The sequence below is a fragment of the Anolis carolinensis genome, chromosome 5, assembly GCF_035594765.1.
Source record: "Anolis carolinensis isolate JA03-04 chromosome 5, rAnoCar3.1.pri, whole genome shotgun sequence".
Taxonomy (NCBI): Eukaryota; Metazoa; Chordata; class Lepidosauria; order Squamata; family Dactyloidae; genus Anolis; species Anolis carolinensis.
The window spans coordinates 156,193,482-156,208,640 of NC_085845.1; the positions used below are offsets into that span (position 1 = coordinate 156,193,482).

At 42.9% G+C, this 15,159-nt stretch overlaps 1 protein-coding gene across 4 annotated transcripts in view; it reads left to right on the forward strand.

Annotated features, from left to right (window-relative positions):
* Positions 1 to 371: 371 nt before the first annotated feature.
* Positions 372 to 15,159, forward strand: part of nav3 (neuron navigator 3) — a 587,869-nt gene continuing 573,081 nt past the window's right edge. For all 4 annotated transcript variants that reach the window (XM_016993769.2, XM_062980879.1, XM_016993770.2 and 1 more), the window contains exon 1: positions 372 to 768. The gene's annotated coding sequence lies outside the window, so the exon portion shown is untranslated. The remainder of the gene's footprint in view (positions 769 to 15,159) is intronic.

Consider the following 15,159-nt stretch of genomic DNA (forward strand, 5'->3'; position numbering starts at 1 on the left):
AAATATTATTATTATTACTACTACTACTACAACTCCCAGAAACCCCAGCCAGTTTACCAGCTGTTATGATTTCTGGTAGTTGAAGGCCAAAACATCTGGGGACCCACAGGTTGAGAACCACAGCCCTAAAACCAGTTTGAGGCCCAGATAGTGATGGCACAAATCGCAGAGCACTGAATCACATTAAGGGCTTCCTTTCGCTGCCTTTGGTGGAGTTTGTTGTCTGGGGCTGCAGTTTCCAGCTAGCTTCGCCTTGCATTTAGTGAACAATGTAGATGGGGCCCATGTCACACTAAGGTAAGAGGAAATGGGGAAAGTGCTAAGCGTGGCTGCCCCTTTAAATTCCAGCGGTGTGGCTAAGAAGCAGCTCCTCTCTCTTTGCAAAGCGCTGGGCTGGGGCTGCTGCTGCTGCCGCTGGTGTGAGCCTGTCCTTCCACTTCCGAGCTCTGGCAGCCAGGAGAAGATCTGATCGCCCCGCCGGGTCCCTTTGGGAGGGAGGAAGGAAGGAAGGAAGGAAGGAGGGAAGGAAGGAGGCAGGCAGCCAGGGGAAGAGAAAAGGAGCAAAGCTAAGCAGCAGCAGCCGCCTCCTGCCTCCTCCAGACAGAGCCAGCCGGCGGGGACCGCTTGGGCTCTGCTCCTCTCCTTGCGATCCGGAGGAGGAGGGAAAGGGGTTTGGTTCCGCAGCATCCTGAGGACCATTTCCATAGTAACCTGCTCCAAGGGGGATGGGGTGGGTCTCCCCGACCTTTCCAGGATGGCATTTGACAGGTAAGCCTCCTCCCGGGCTCCGGCATCAGCCCTCGCTCTCTCGCGGGCCTCGCTCGGACTCGCCTCCAAAGTTCTCCCAATTTGAGATCTCTCTCTCTGAAAAATAGATGAAATAAATGACGCCATTTCCTGGGGTCGCCCTGGCTGCTGGCCCTGGGTGGCGTGGACGGACCAGGGGCTGCTTTGCCTTCATTCTCTCCCCATTCGAGAGACAAGGAAGGCGTGCTGAGCCCCTTGGTTTCTGGGGTCCCACACCGGGGCGGACTTTGGGTTGACTTGCTTCGGGTGAAGCGGCTGCCTTTCGGGCCAGGGCTCTCTTCCCCTTCTTTGTTTGTCCCTTCCGACAGGAGCATCCCTCCTCCCTGCCTCCCCTCCTTCAGTTTTTCCTTGTTTGTTTGCCGGTTTCTATTCTCTCCAATCTACCTTTCCCTCCTTTTCTTTTGTTGCAACGGGAGGGAAAGGGAACTGGGAATTTCCCAATCATCCCTGCCGGACTTCGCCTCCCAATGAAGCCAAAGGGTCCTTCGCCTTCGCAGGTGGTCGGGACTTTATTGAGCTTGGGTTTTTATTTCCCCCTTCCCTCCCCTTCAAAGAGATGTGTGTGCTTCGAAACACGCCCAGAAAAGAGAAGGCAGGGTTGAAGCCTTCAGTGGTTGGGCTGGGAGATGGATGGCCCCTCGGTTCCCCCCTAAAACAACCCTTCGGAGAGGAGTGACTGCTGGACAGGCATCCTTCCCCCCAAGCAAGGGGATGGGAGCAGCATCACGGGCGAAGGGAAGGAGGGAAGGACGGGGAAACGTCGGGGGGCGGCAGCGACTGAAGCAGAAGCTGACAGTTGGGAGGTTTGTGTGTGGCGCTGATGGGGAGGGGGTCTGCCAGGGTGGGGAGGGGGCGACAGAGGATGGAGGAAGCAGCCTGTTGTTAATTGCCTAGGTTACAGTTCCTGCATCCTTTCCTGCTGGGGCCCTCCTCGGTCCTAGCGCCCTCCCAGTTTCCACATTGGAGGCATCTAGGACCGCTTGCTGGAGAGATTCTGGTGTCTCTAGGGCTGGATCTACACCAGTGGTCCCCAACCTTTTTTTGACCAGGGACCACTCTCCAACATTAGTACCAAAAGGGTTACGAATCAGTTTTTGGTCAACTTTAGATTGGTTATTTGGGGTGCTGATTCAGAACATTGCATTGGATAGACCACATAGAATCATAGAATAATAGAGTTGGAAGAGACCTCATGGGCCATCCAGTCCAACCCCCTGCCAGGAAGCAGGAAATCGCATTCAAAGCACCCCCGACAGATAGCCATCCAGCCTCTGCTTAAAAGTCTCCAAGGAAGGAGCCTCCACCACAGTCCGGGGCAGAGAGTTCCACTGCTGAACAACTCTCACAGTGAGGAAGTTCTTCCTGATGTTCCGGTGGAATCTCTTTTACTGCAGTTTGAAGCCATTGTTCCGCTTCCTAGTCTCCAGAGCAGCAGAAAACAAGCTCGCTCCCTCCTCCCTATGACTTCCCCTCACATATTTGTCCATGGCTATCATGTCTCCTCTCAGCCTTCTCTTCTGCAGGCTAAACATGCCCAGTTCTTATTTCCCAGAAATAGGGAAAGACAATAAACAAAAACTATTTATCTATGCTATTACTGCAGCTAGAATAGTCCTAGCCAGAAACTGGAAAGAAGGGAAAAATCTCAGCAAAGAAGAATGGATGGAAAAACTATTGGATATCAGAAACATGGACAGACTGACCTTTCTTCTCAAAAAATCTACGGGACAACCAATGAAGGAAACAAACTGGACATTACTAGACAACTACCTACATGAGACTACGTTCTGATGTGAAACATGGACTGGAAATTAGTCGATTGGAAGTCTCCCTCTAACCCCCCCCCCCATCCCTACCTCTCTCTACCTCTCCCCCCCCCCAGCTGAGCCCTCCCCTCTTCCTTTCTTCCACCTTCACCCTTACTCCAGCCCCCCTTCCTATCTTCCCCCATGCCCTCCTATTATGGAAACTTCGTTTTTCCCCACCCCCCCTCTCCCCTCTCCTTGCATTCTTCCTCCCCCCTTTTTTATACTGATGTTAATCACCAAACTCAATAAAAAATTATATTTTAAAAAATAAAAAAAAACATGCCCAGTTCTTTAAGCCGCTCCTCATAGGGCTCGTTCTCCAGACCCTTGACCATTTTAGTCACCCTCCTCTGGACACATTCCAGCTTGTCAACATCTCCCTTCAACTGTAGGGCCCAGAATTGGACACAGTATTCCAGGTGTGGTCTGACCAAGGCAGAATAGAGGGGGAGCATGACTTCCCTGGATCTAGACGCTATACTCCTATTGATGCAGGCCAGAATCCCGTTGGCTTTTTTAGCTGCCGCATCACATTGTTGGCTCATGTTTAACTTGTTGTCCACGAGGACTCCAAGGTCTTTTTCTCTTCTGACACAGAACATATGTCATCTGCTCACCCACAGAAAGCCATATTTAATAATCTAGAGCTGATCTGGTCTATCCAATGCAATGATCAGCTCTGCAGAAAGGAGCAGAAATAAAATAAATAAATAAAGAGGTTCATGGACTGGATTTTTGTTCTCATGGGCCACTGCTGGGCCATTGCTCACAGGTTGAGAAACAGAGCCTTAGCCAGAAAAAAAATTCGGGGGGTGGGGTGGGTGGGTGTGTTGAAACCCTAACACCCCCCCTTGGCTACAGAACCACTGATCTACACCAGTAGTTCTCAACCTGTGGGTCCCCAGATGTTTTGGCCTTCAACTCCCAGAAATCCTAACAGCTGGTAAACTGACTGGGATTTCTGGGAGTTGTAGTGATCTACACTGTCCTATATCCCAGGTTCTCAGCCCAGATTATCTGCTTTGAACTGGACTATATGAGTCTACACTGCCAGATAATCTGGGATCAGATCCTAGGATCCAGCTTAGGCACATCAATGGGGCAATGGATTCAAGCTGCAGGGAAAGCGATTCCATAGTAATCTAAACATTAGGAAGAACTTCCTTACTGGGTTGCTGTGAGTTTTCCGGACTGTATGGCCATGTTACAGAAGCATTCTCTCCTGATGTTTCACCCACATCTATGGCAGGCATCCTCAGAGGTGTGAGGTCTGTTGGGCACTAGGCATGTGGAGTTTATATATCTGTGGAAAGTCCTGGTTGGGAGAATGAACTATTGCCTGTTTGAAGCAAGTGTGAATGTTGCAATTGATCACCTTGATTGGCAGTTTCAAAGGCTGGCTGCTTCCTGCCTGGGGTAATCTTTTGTTGGGAGGTGTTAGCTGGCCCTTATTGTCTCTTGTTTGGAATTCCCCTGTTTTTGAATGTTCTTTATTTGCTGTTGTGATTTTAGAGTTTTTAAAATTCTGGTAGACAGAATTTGTTCATTTTCATGGTTTCCTCCTTTCTGTTGAAATTGTCTACATTTTTGTAGATATCAATGTTTGACTTCGTAGGATGTCTTTCTCTGGAGGTTTTTAAGTAGAGGCTAAATGGTCACGTGGAGTGCTTGGATTTGTGTGTTTCTGCATGGCAGCAGGATTGGTTTGAACAGAATGGCCCTTGGAATCTCTTCTAAGGCCCCTTCTACATTGCCATATGACATCCAGATGATCTGCTTTGAACTGGATTATCTGGCAGTGTAGACTCATATAATCCAGTTCAAAGCACATAATGTGGATTCTCTGCTCTGATAATCTGGATTATGTGGCAGTGTAGAAGGGGCCTAGCTCTGTGATTGTATGACTTGCTTTAACTGTCATGGCTCAATGCTATGGACATTTGGTGTTGTATGTAATTTTTCAATGTCTTTCACCTTTTCTTTTCTTTTTTGCTAAAGAGTGTTGATGTCTCACCATAATGCAGCTCCCATGCTTCCATACTGCTGAACTATGGCAGTTCAAGTGGCATCAAACTGCATTGAGTCTGCAGTTTAGAGCCGGTCTGCCCAACCTGTGGTCCTCCAAGTGTTTGGGCCTCCAACTCCCAGAGGCCTAGCCAAGACTTCTGGGAGTTGAAGTCCAAAATACCTGGAGGTTGTGTAGGTCTGGTTTAGAGGCACCCCTAGAAGTTAAAGGTGTGTTTTTCTGTAATCCAGGCTTTAACCGTGTAATTGTTCTGGTCAGGGTCTTATGAAGTTTCCCCCATCACTTTGAATGCATGTATACTATAAATTTAATGCAGTTTGACCCCACTTGAACTGCCATGGCTCAAAGCTATGGAATCATGGGACACATCAGCGCTATTTGGCAGAGAATGCTAGAGGTCTTGTAACACTATATTTCTCATGATTCCATAGTATTGACCCACAGCAGTTCAAGTAGTGTCAAAATATAATAATTCTACAGTGTAGATTTCACCTCTCTGATTCTGCCAGATGGAAGAGCACATCCCTGGGTGGGCACATCTACCTTGAACATATAGGTCAGTGTGAAACAGGCAGAGAAAGAAGTGATTTCCCTGAGTGGGTATTTAGTAGTCTTAGAGCCAGCTTGAAGCCTGGATGGTGCTTATCCAAGGCGCTGAGCCTGTTTCAGTGCAGTCAAAATATTATCAGTGTTGGCATGTGCTATCAAGTTGTTTCTGATTTATGCTAAGTCAAAGGTGAACCTATCACAGGGTTCTTTTGGAGAAGAGAATGCATGACTTGCCCAGGCTCACCCCGTTGGTTTTAATGGCCAAGTGGGAATTTTGACCCTATTCTCCAGAGTCATAGTTCACTCAGAGCCCTACAGTATGCCAGCTCTCCCCAACATTATACTCTGATTCTCTTTTGTTTATAGCCAGGCTGGAATACTTATTCCGACCTTCCTGGGGTTGCTACTCTCCATCCTTCTCAGTCTGTTCTGGCTAGCAGATGATGTGTCTAAAGGTTTAGCATTCAGAAAAGGAAGAGAAGATGCTGGTAGCATAATAGAATTAATTCTTAAATGATAACTATATGCTAATTGGATTTTTTGTCTAGGCTTAATTTAAGTAGACAATTAACTGGATGCATTTTGATAACATTGCATGAATATTTTGATAACCTTGCCTGAACATTAAGAATGCACTCCTTGTTTACTTAGAAGTAAATCCCACTCTGACCAGTTAGGTTTTCTTCTAGGTAAGCATAATACAGTTTGCAGGATAGGTTGGCAGATTTCCCTACATAGGGGAAAATAACTTTGTCAAAAGTCAGAGCATGTATGATGCTGAAAGGGTTATCAAACTTTGTAGTGACTATTTAAACTAATCAGTTTTTGTAAAACAAGGGCTTTTAAGGCATGTCCAGGTTAAACATTATTTCAATATTAATAGTAATTATTTCAAATTTGGGACATGAATACTCAGTTCCTTTTCTACTCATGAAGTTTCCACTTGATAGGCCGAAATATGGAATGGTATTTTGGAAGAAGAGGAATTTTGAAGCAGTTAGGAATGAACATTTGTCCATAAAGGAAGTGGCAATTGAGGTAGATAGAGATTGCAACTGGTAAAACAAAATGTCCATTTTGAGTCTTTGGAAAAGAAGAGTGCTTAAATATAAGGACCAACATATTGATCCTAAATATTTATTTGGAAGGGAATATAAGCCAAATGTACATAGAATTAAAGATATTTTTTTGATTTCCCACTAAGTCACTGTCAATAGCCTTTAGTGCTGATGCATAACAATGACATTTTCTTTTGGCTGTTGACTGCTTAACTCAAGGTGCATCTGTATACTGTAGAATTAATGCCTTTTGACATCATGTTAGTTGTCATGCTCAGTGCTGTGGGTTCATGGATGTTATAGCTTTAGAAGGTCTTTAGCTTTCTCTGCCAAATAGTGCTGGTGTGTCACCAAACTGCAACTTCCATGATTCAATAGCATCGAGCCATGGCAGTTAAAGTAGTTTCAAATTGCATACATTTTACACTGTAGCTGCATCCCCAGGATAAGTTTTGTATTACTGTTATGACATGGAATCCACTTCTGTAACTTCAAGAATTCCATAGGGCATTAGGGCAATTGGGATGTGCATTTTGTATTAAAATCTTGAGCTATTGCATCTAACTATCAGTCTATCTCTTCATTGGTAATCTCAATAGTTTCAGATGAGGGGTTTCCTTTTCTTTTGGGGTGTGTGTGTGTGTGTGTGTGACAATATATTGAACCTGTGTCTTCTGGATTTGCTGTACCATTCAGTTGTGGTTTCTTGGCTTGTTTTTGCCTCAACAACATCATTACTACGAGACATGCTTTCTGCTATAACTGATGCTATTTTGAGTGGAAGCAACCAATTAATGTAAATACATCTATGAGTGTTAGTGCAACAGCTACAGCTTCTGTGGAGAGTTCTTTGCAAACTGGGATTTTGAAAAAAAAAGGCTTTGCCAAGCTTCAAGAAGCTTAGCTGACAACATACTCAGATTAAAGCCTCATAACAAGAGATATCTTGTGGCATACAGGGTGGAGGTGCCTTGATCCAGAGAAAATGGAGAACATTATTAAGGTGTTTTAATGTATCCGCATGGTTCAGAAATGAAGTTCATAAAGTGTGTTGGTCACATTCAAATTGTATAGGCATGTTTATGAACCAAGAACTGTACTCCTTTGTTACTGGAAACCACAAAAAGCAGCACTGGATAGAAGTCCTTCCATTGAACTGATTTAGTCATTCTGGTCCAAGGATAATCTGTACTCCAGTCTTAGGAGTGTGGATAGAATTATGCTTTTTGGATGTTTCTGATTAGTGCTGGGCTAGGGAAAATGTACAGAGCAGGGTTAGAATTACTGTTGCATGCCTTCAAGTTGTTTCCAACTTATGGCAGTCATGCTGGCCACATGACCTTGGAGGTTTCTACGGACAACGCCGGCTCTTAGGCTTAGAAATGGAGATGAGCACCAACCCCCAGAGTCAGACATGACTGGACTTAATGTCAGGGGAAAACCTTTACCTTAAGAGTATGTGACTTGACTTGCCCAAGATCACTCTGGCAGTTTTCATGGCCGTATGGGGTATCTAACCCTGGTTTCCAGTTCAAAGACAAGTCACAACACTCAAACTACTACATTACAGTGTCTCCTAGGATTGGAATGCCCTCCTGATATAATCGTTTTTCCCATCCATCCAGTGCCGGCTGGATAATGATAAGGGAGGATGGCAACAGTAGTTCATCACCATCTGGGCAATGAGGCTCACGTTTCTCCTACTGGCATAGAACTAACAAGAGAAATAGGTCCCGAAAGTCCTTGAAATTTTATTTCATTCTTACAAATTGTGTGTGAAAGTTGTGGGATCCCATGGATTGTTGTTATTACTATTGTTACAATACAGTTTTAATTCTGCCTTTTCTTTGAGGTGCTCAGGACAGTATACCCTGTTTCACAGCAAGGCTACAAGATAGTAAACTAAATAATACAGTGTAAAAGATAAAGATAAAAACCTCTACTCATTTTAGGGATTTTAATGTGGATCTTTTCGGTTCTTGTCCGGCATTTAACCACTACACCACATCGGTTCTCTCTGAGACAGGAATGCCTTTTCAGATTCCTGTGGCAAGAACAGACCAGAAGCTACTTGTGTTCTGTTTCACCCTCAGTTTGAACATGGAAGAAAGAAGTAATACTTTGTGAGATAATGGAGTTCCCAGACTCCTCCATGATGACGTAGTATCTGATTTTGCTTGCAAGGGAGATAACATTTTTTCCTAACTGAAATAAATGTGCCAGTAAAAGGAGTGAAGCATCTAATCAGCTGGACTTCCTTCCCTCTGTGCTATTGGGAAACCACTTTAAAATTGTAAGGGGATAAAATGGAGCCACATAATGAAGAGTTGCAAATCCTATCTGTGGCATAAAGGTCCTCCTCACGATAGATGTCACGTGAAATTATTTGTTGCTGTATTCCTGAGATGTTTCAGCTAAGGCTTTTATTACAACATCCTCCTTCCTTCACTGATTTTAGGACGTTAGATGTTGTTGGCTACTACCAAAATTTCCTCATTTTCCTGTCCTTGCTTTCCTCTTTTTTTGCTACCTTGAAGAAGTCAGAATAATTGCAGAGTACATCTTAACTGCCAACATGATAAAAACATACACCATCCTACAATGGGCACACATCAACTGGATAGCTTCTGTACCCTAGTAAGTTGTCATGTACGAGGTGTATGCATGAATTGGAAAAGAGTGCCTGGAGAATGTGCTTAAGCATAATTTGCTGCATAATTCTCCTGGCGCAGGACAGGGTTTGTTACATCAAAGGTGCATGTGGGTCTCAGGGCAGGATCTCTAGGCGCATAAGTATCATCTATGTTTAATTTTTCCCCTATGGGCATTGTTGCTGGCTTTATTTCATCTGTGAAGTTTGTACTCTGATGGTTTCTTTTAAAGAAATGTAAAGTATTTGATGTTTAGGTATTGAATGTGCTATGATTTTAAATTTTATAAACTGCCCAGAGGTCTGTGCTGAGTGGGCGGTATACAGTAAAGGAACGAACTAAATGAAATGCAGGAGTTTGGAGAAGGCGAAGCTGAATGAGTATTTCAGTGGGTTCCCTGACTGGCTTATGTAAGACCCAGAACCCGGAATTTATTTATTTATTTATTTACAGCATTTATATTCTGCCCTTCTCACCCCAAAGGGGACTCAGGGCGGATCACATTACACATATAGGAAAACATTCAATGCCTTTTAACATAGAACAAAGACAAGACAAACATAGGCTCCGAGCGGGCCTCAAACTCATGACCTCCTGGTCAGAGTGATTCATTGCAGTGATTCATTGCAGCTGCTCTCCAGCCTGCGCCACAGCCCGAGCCCGAGAAAAGAAATATTTTTTGGATTACAACTCACTGAACACCCCAGCCAGTATGGCTACTCCAGGAGTTTTTTTTTTTCTGTGTCAGGAGCGACTTGAGAAACTGCAAGTCGCTTCTGGTGTGAGAGAATTGGCCGTCTGCAAGGACATTATCCAGGGGACGCCCGGATGTTTTTGATGTTTTTATCATCCTTGTGGGAGGATTCTCTCATGTCCCCGCATGGAGCTGGAGCTGATAGAGGGAGCTCATCCGCGCTCTCCCCGGGTGGGATTTGAACCTGGCAGTTTTCAGATCAGCAACCCAACCTTCAAGTTACAAGGCTTTAATCCACTACGCCACTGGGAGCTCCTACTTCAGCTCCAGGAGTTGAAGGCCACAAACTACATTTTCAAGCTCTGATGTACCTGCTGGAATGCCATGGAAGAAAAATGCGACATGAGATGTGATGAACAAGATACAATCTTTTGAAAGATATTTCCCCTGTGCTGACTCTTTTCCAGGCATAAAAGCTTTTATATTTTAGCCCAGGGCAAGTAATAACAACCAATGTTTAAATGAAATGAACAGAATGACATAGTCCGTGGTGTACCTGAGAGGGTATATACTGGTTCTTGTTCCTAGCCATTGTCTTCAGAATGAAGTCAGATATTGCACCTCTCTCTCATCCAGTTGCTGGGTAAACTTTGCTTGGACATTTGGGAGCTAAAGTACTTTTAAACCCATGGTTATCATACTACATTTGATTTATTATTCATTGGTTTGTTTCAAGGTACTGTGTAGGTTGAGAGGCATTGTCACAGATGTCCCAGCTTCTTCTAGGAATGTTTGCTTGCCTTTGTCCTTCCCCTACAGTTAAAATCTCCAATGTTTCCCTTTTGCAGATATTTGGGGAAGTATGAAGGTAGTGTTTGCCTCAATTGCTCAGTGAGAAGGCTATTGGCCAGCACTCTGGGCAATAAAGACAACAGATAATTACCAAGACTTTTGATTTTACATTCAATAATATTAACAATGCAGCAAACATTTACAACTTTATTACTTTATCTATATCTACGTTTTGGCTGTAGTGCATTAACTTCATTTCAACCACTATTACATTGTTTGACATCTCCTCTCAAGAAATATATGCATTTTCTCTTCATGCTTGCTCATACTTCCTTGATATAATACAAAAGCAGTGTTTGCCATGGTGGGATCACAGTGTTTATTTGCTTCTTTAAAAACCTCTTTTCAATATGTTGCATTTTAAATGTTATCATCTCTCATTGTTGGTTTTGCTAGGACTGGAGTTCAAGAACATATTCTGGACCCTGTTTTCCCATCACGTGGCCTAGTCCATATTTGTATTTAATGTGTTAAGCTTATTTAAAAAGTCTGTTAGGAAAGGATTTAAAAAAATAATAATAATGTGGCATCTTGGTTATGCAATGCAGCATTCCTGTCATAGCGGTAGAACTGGTAGAATGGGGATGGTTTCTAAACCAGACTGTCTCAAATCCCTTTCCAGCAAATAAATTTGGAATTCCTTCAGGAATACTGCTTTCTATAAACCAGTCTTTAGACTTCTGCCTTTACTCCCATAATAGGAAGGACCAAAGCATATCTAAACTGATAAGATGTCCAATTATGATGATATTAAGATAAATTAAAATTTATTACCAGAGATACATAGAGGAATTTTTTAGAATTTCATAATGGAAATTGATAATATTTGGTCTCTGTCTGGGCCAGACAAATGCACAATTATTTCATTAAGAGTTATTTCCTGCTAGATATCATCAAGCCGAAGCTATTGCTCATGGCATGCAAAAGTCTGATTAGTCATGGAAAAGACTGATTAGTCATCTAACGAGTGAGAATAGCTTAGTTTAAAACAGAGGCACTGGATCTGTAATATGTAAATCTGCAAGGGATTATTTTTGCTTATAAGTAAATCAGGATGCTCAAACCATGTTAATCACAAACAGTGCTAAATTATTTTCTGTGCCAGGTTTTAGATGAAAGAATCATTCAGCTATCCTTCCATGTAAACAGAGAACAGAGAGAATCATTTCATGGTACTTTGCTCTATGTATCCAAATCTACACTCCTTTGAAATTGTTTTCCTAACATTCTCATATGACGTCAGGGCTGAATGGGGGAGGGATAAAGTGGTAGTAATATTAGGCTTGATCTTTTCCAGAAGGTATCTGCTTGGGACACCATGGCTCAGGAGCCCCCAGATGGCGTAGTGGACTAAGTGACTTGAAGGTTGGGTTGCTGACCTGAAAGCTGCCAGGTTCGAATCCCACCTGGGGAGAGTGTGGATGAGCTCCCTCTATCAGCTCCAGCTCCATGCGGGGACATGAGAGAAGCCTCCCACAAGGATGGTAAAAACATCAAAATATCCGGGCGTCCCCTGGGCAACGTCCTTGCAGACGGCCAATTCTCTCACTCCAGAAGCAACTCCGGTTGCTCCTGACACGAAAAACAAAAACAAAAAAACAACCATGGCTCAGACCTACCTTGACATAGCCAAGGATCACAGATAGGAATATATGTAGACTGGGTGTGGAAAAAGAGAAGCCCAAGAGGTACATGTAGCCTAGCCTCTTCTGTTTTGCATTCCTCAAGCTTCCTAAAGTTCCCAAACTCTCCCTAGAACAGAACAGAACAGCCAACACTAGAATAATAAACCACTTCAAGAGAATTTGTCTTTTTTTTAATGATGTGGGTGATGGAGGGCTGTCCTGCTGTAGTTTTTTGTGGCCCTCCAACCTCTACATCCTTACTGTAATAGGTGGCAACAGAAATGTATTCTGAACTTCAACAGGTACTCTTGCATTGACTTTGATTGAGCTTTTATGTATAAAACAGATGATAAAAGTAAGTATGTAATTCCTGGCACAAATTGATCCCATAAAACTGGACAGAAAACACCTCCAAGCATAAGGACAGGGCTGCTTGCCCCAGCTTTGTGCAGGGAGGAAGTGGGGACATGTGGCAACTGCCCCGATCCTCCTCCAAATCCTCCTCCAATCCTCGACATTATGCCAGGAGGAGGGCAAGACAGGCGGTGGCTGAGAGCTCTCCAGAGGACTCTCGGCTGCTATGTGCCTTCCTCCCTTGTCTTTTTGGCATAAGGTCGTGATGGGCTGCCGTGTCCTTAAGCTAAGAGGACAGGGAAAATGAGGAGGGCCTGAGGTAAATGTTCAGGGAGCCACATCCAGCCTCCAGGCCTTAGTTTGCCCATTCCTGATCTATACTATAGAAATAATGCAGTTTGACCCCACCATAAATGTCAGGCTCAGTGATATGGGTTGTAGTTTTGAAATGTCTTTAGCCTTCTCTGCCAAAAGAGTGCTGATGCTTCATGGAACTATGGCTCCCATGATTCCATTGCAGTGGGCTATGACAGTATATGGCATAATGGTTAAAGTATCAGACTGGAATTTGTATAATCCATGTTCTCATCCTCATTGGACCACAAAACTCACTAGGTGACTGTAGCTCAGCCTGATCCATCTTTATTTGAGAATAAAGTTGAAGGAAGAGAGATTACACTGCCTGGAAAAATAGGATACAAATGTAATAAATAAATACAGTTAAAATAAATTCTCAATGCTGAATTGTTTATCATCAATGCTACTCTGTAAGTGACTGGTGTTAAGCTTTAACATAATCATCACTGTTTGTATTTTTTTGTATTTTGTCTCATTCAACTGCCCCCTCCCTCCAAGACTGTATATTTTCATCTTAAGTAGTTTCTGATAAATGAACTGTCCCCATCTGTGGCTTATGTCACAATATATTTGTTAATTTTTAAGTTGCCACAAAATGTTGTTTTTTCTCCGTCAGACCAACACAGCTTCTCTTCTTGAAATTATTTTGACAGTTGACCTCTTTGTTTCTTCTAAACAGCCTTTACTCCTGGTTTCTTGTAAAGTGGAGTGGCAGTCCTCTGTTATGGGCCATTTCACTTTACCATATGTCTAAAGGTGGAATGAATACAGTTTGACACCATTTTAACTGTGATGGTTCAATGTTTTGGCATCATAAGAGTTGTAGTTTCTGCCAAAGGGTATTGGTGCCTCATTGAACTACTGCTTCCAGGATTCCACAGCATTGAGCCATGGCAAATAAAGTGGTGTAAAATTGCATTAATTCTACAGTTTAAATGCACCCTAAGGAAGCATATTCCTGGGAACAAAATATTGTAAAGCAAGGAAGAAAAGAGCTAGGAACGTGCACAGTTCTAAAAAACCCCTGCTAATTATGGTACTGTTACCATCTGGTTGTTAAAAAATAAAAACGCAGGTCTTTTCACTCTGAAAATCTTCAGAAGCTATGCATCTATTTCATTCTCTGCAACTCTCACTTTTCCTACAAATGCGCCAGAATGTTTATGCTGAAAACATTTTGGCGTAGCACTAGAAAATTCTGCTATTTGACCATTCATATTATTATGAGTTTTCCACTACACCATTACTCCATTTATTGATATATAAAGCTGACCACTATAAAGAACAATATCATATGGGACTCCTCCTCTTACCGTTTTCTGAAGATCAATGGCTTCTTTCAGCCATGTCTGAAAGGACTAAATGTTGTGTTTGGAGACTGTAAGCCTCCCTCTCCCCGCAAGCTGGTAGACTACATTTACATTTATGTTTCCATACTTGTCCTTTTAAGTCAGCCTCCAAGGCAATGTGGTTCCTGTATCATTGCAATTTAAAGTTAATGATGCTGCGCTTCCTGTTGAAATGATGAAAATATTGTGACATTGCACAGGGGATAATTTTCAGCCGTGGGTTTTCTTTGGTTTTGTTGTGTGTGTTTTTTTTTTAAGTTTTGGTTTGGAATTGAGAAGCAAGCCTTAGGTTTATCTTTGGAATCGGAACAACACTGGCTTACCAGAAATATATAATCAGATATATTTCAGTGTTCCGGTATTAAGAGCATTGCAATTATAAATACAGTGAGAGAAGACATGGCTGGTTTGCTAATAAAAACACCATAAATTAGCAATATGCCCCTTCTTATTTGTTTATTGCTACCCACCTGTAAATATTATGGATTATTAAGTGAAGTTCAGAGCACTTTCTGTGTTCCCGCTCTTCCCCCGTGAACCTCTGGATGTGTATGGAAAGAAATTCGACATGTTATTGGAAAGGCATATACTCTCCCTGTAGTCATATTGTAGAACTTGCATTGTTAACACAATCCCTGACAGCCCTATTTGTAGAGTTGTGCTACCAAAAGCTAACACACCATGCTTTCAGTGAATCTTTTCTTTTATCTTGTATGCAGATATACATAATTGTCACGTGAAGTCTGACCTTTTATATCTTTGGTCTGAAATATCTAGTTTGGGTTAGGTTCTTAAAATTTACTAGTAGAGAGTTCTTGTCCACTGACTGGAACAAGCAGAGAATTCTTATTATTTGGAGATGAAATTTATCTTTAGCTGAATGGACAAAAGCTCAGTGGCAGAGGATTCTTTGTACCACACAAAACCACCCATCCTAGGATAATGTGGCACGAGCACATGGCATTTAAGTAACATCAAACTTATGTAGTGTAGACACACCTCGAATCTAGTGACTGATTATTTGATTGG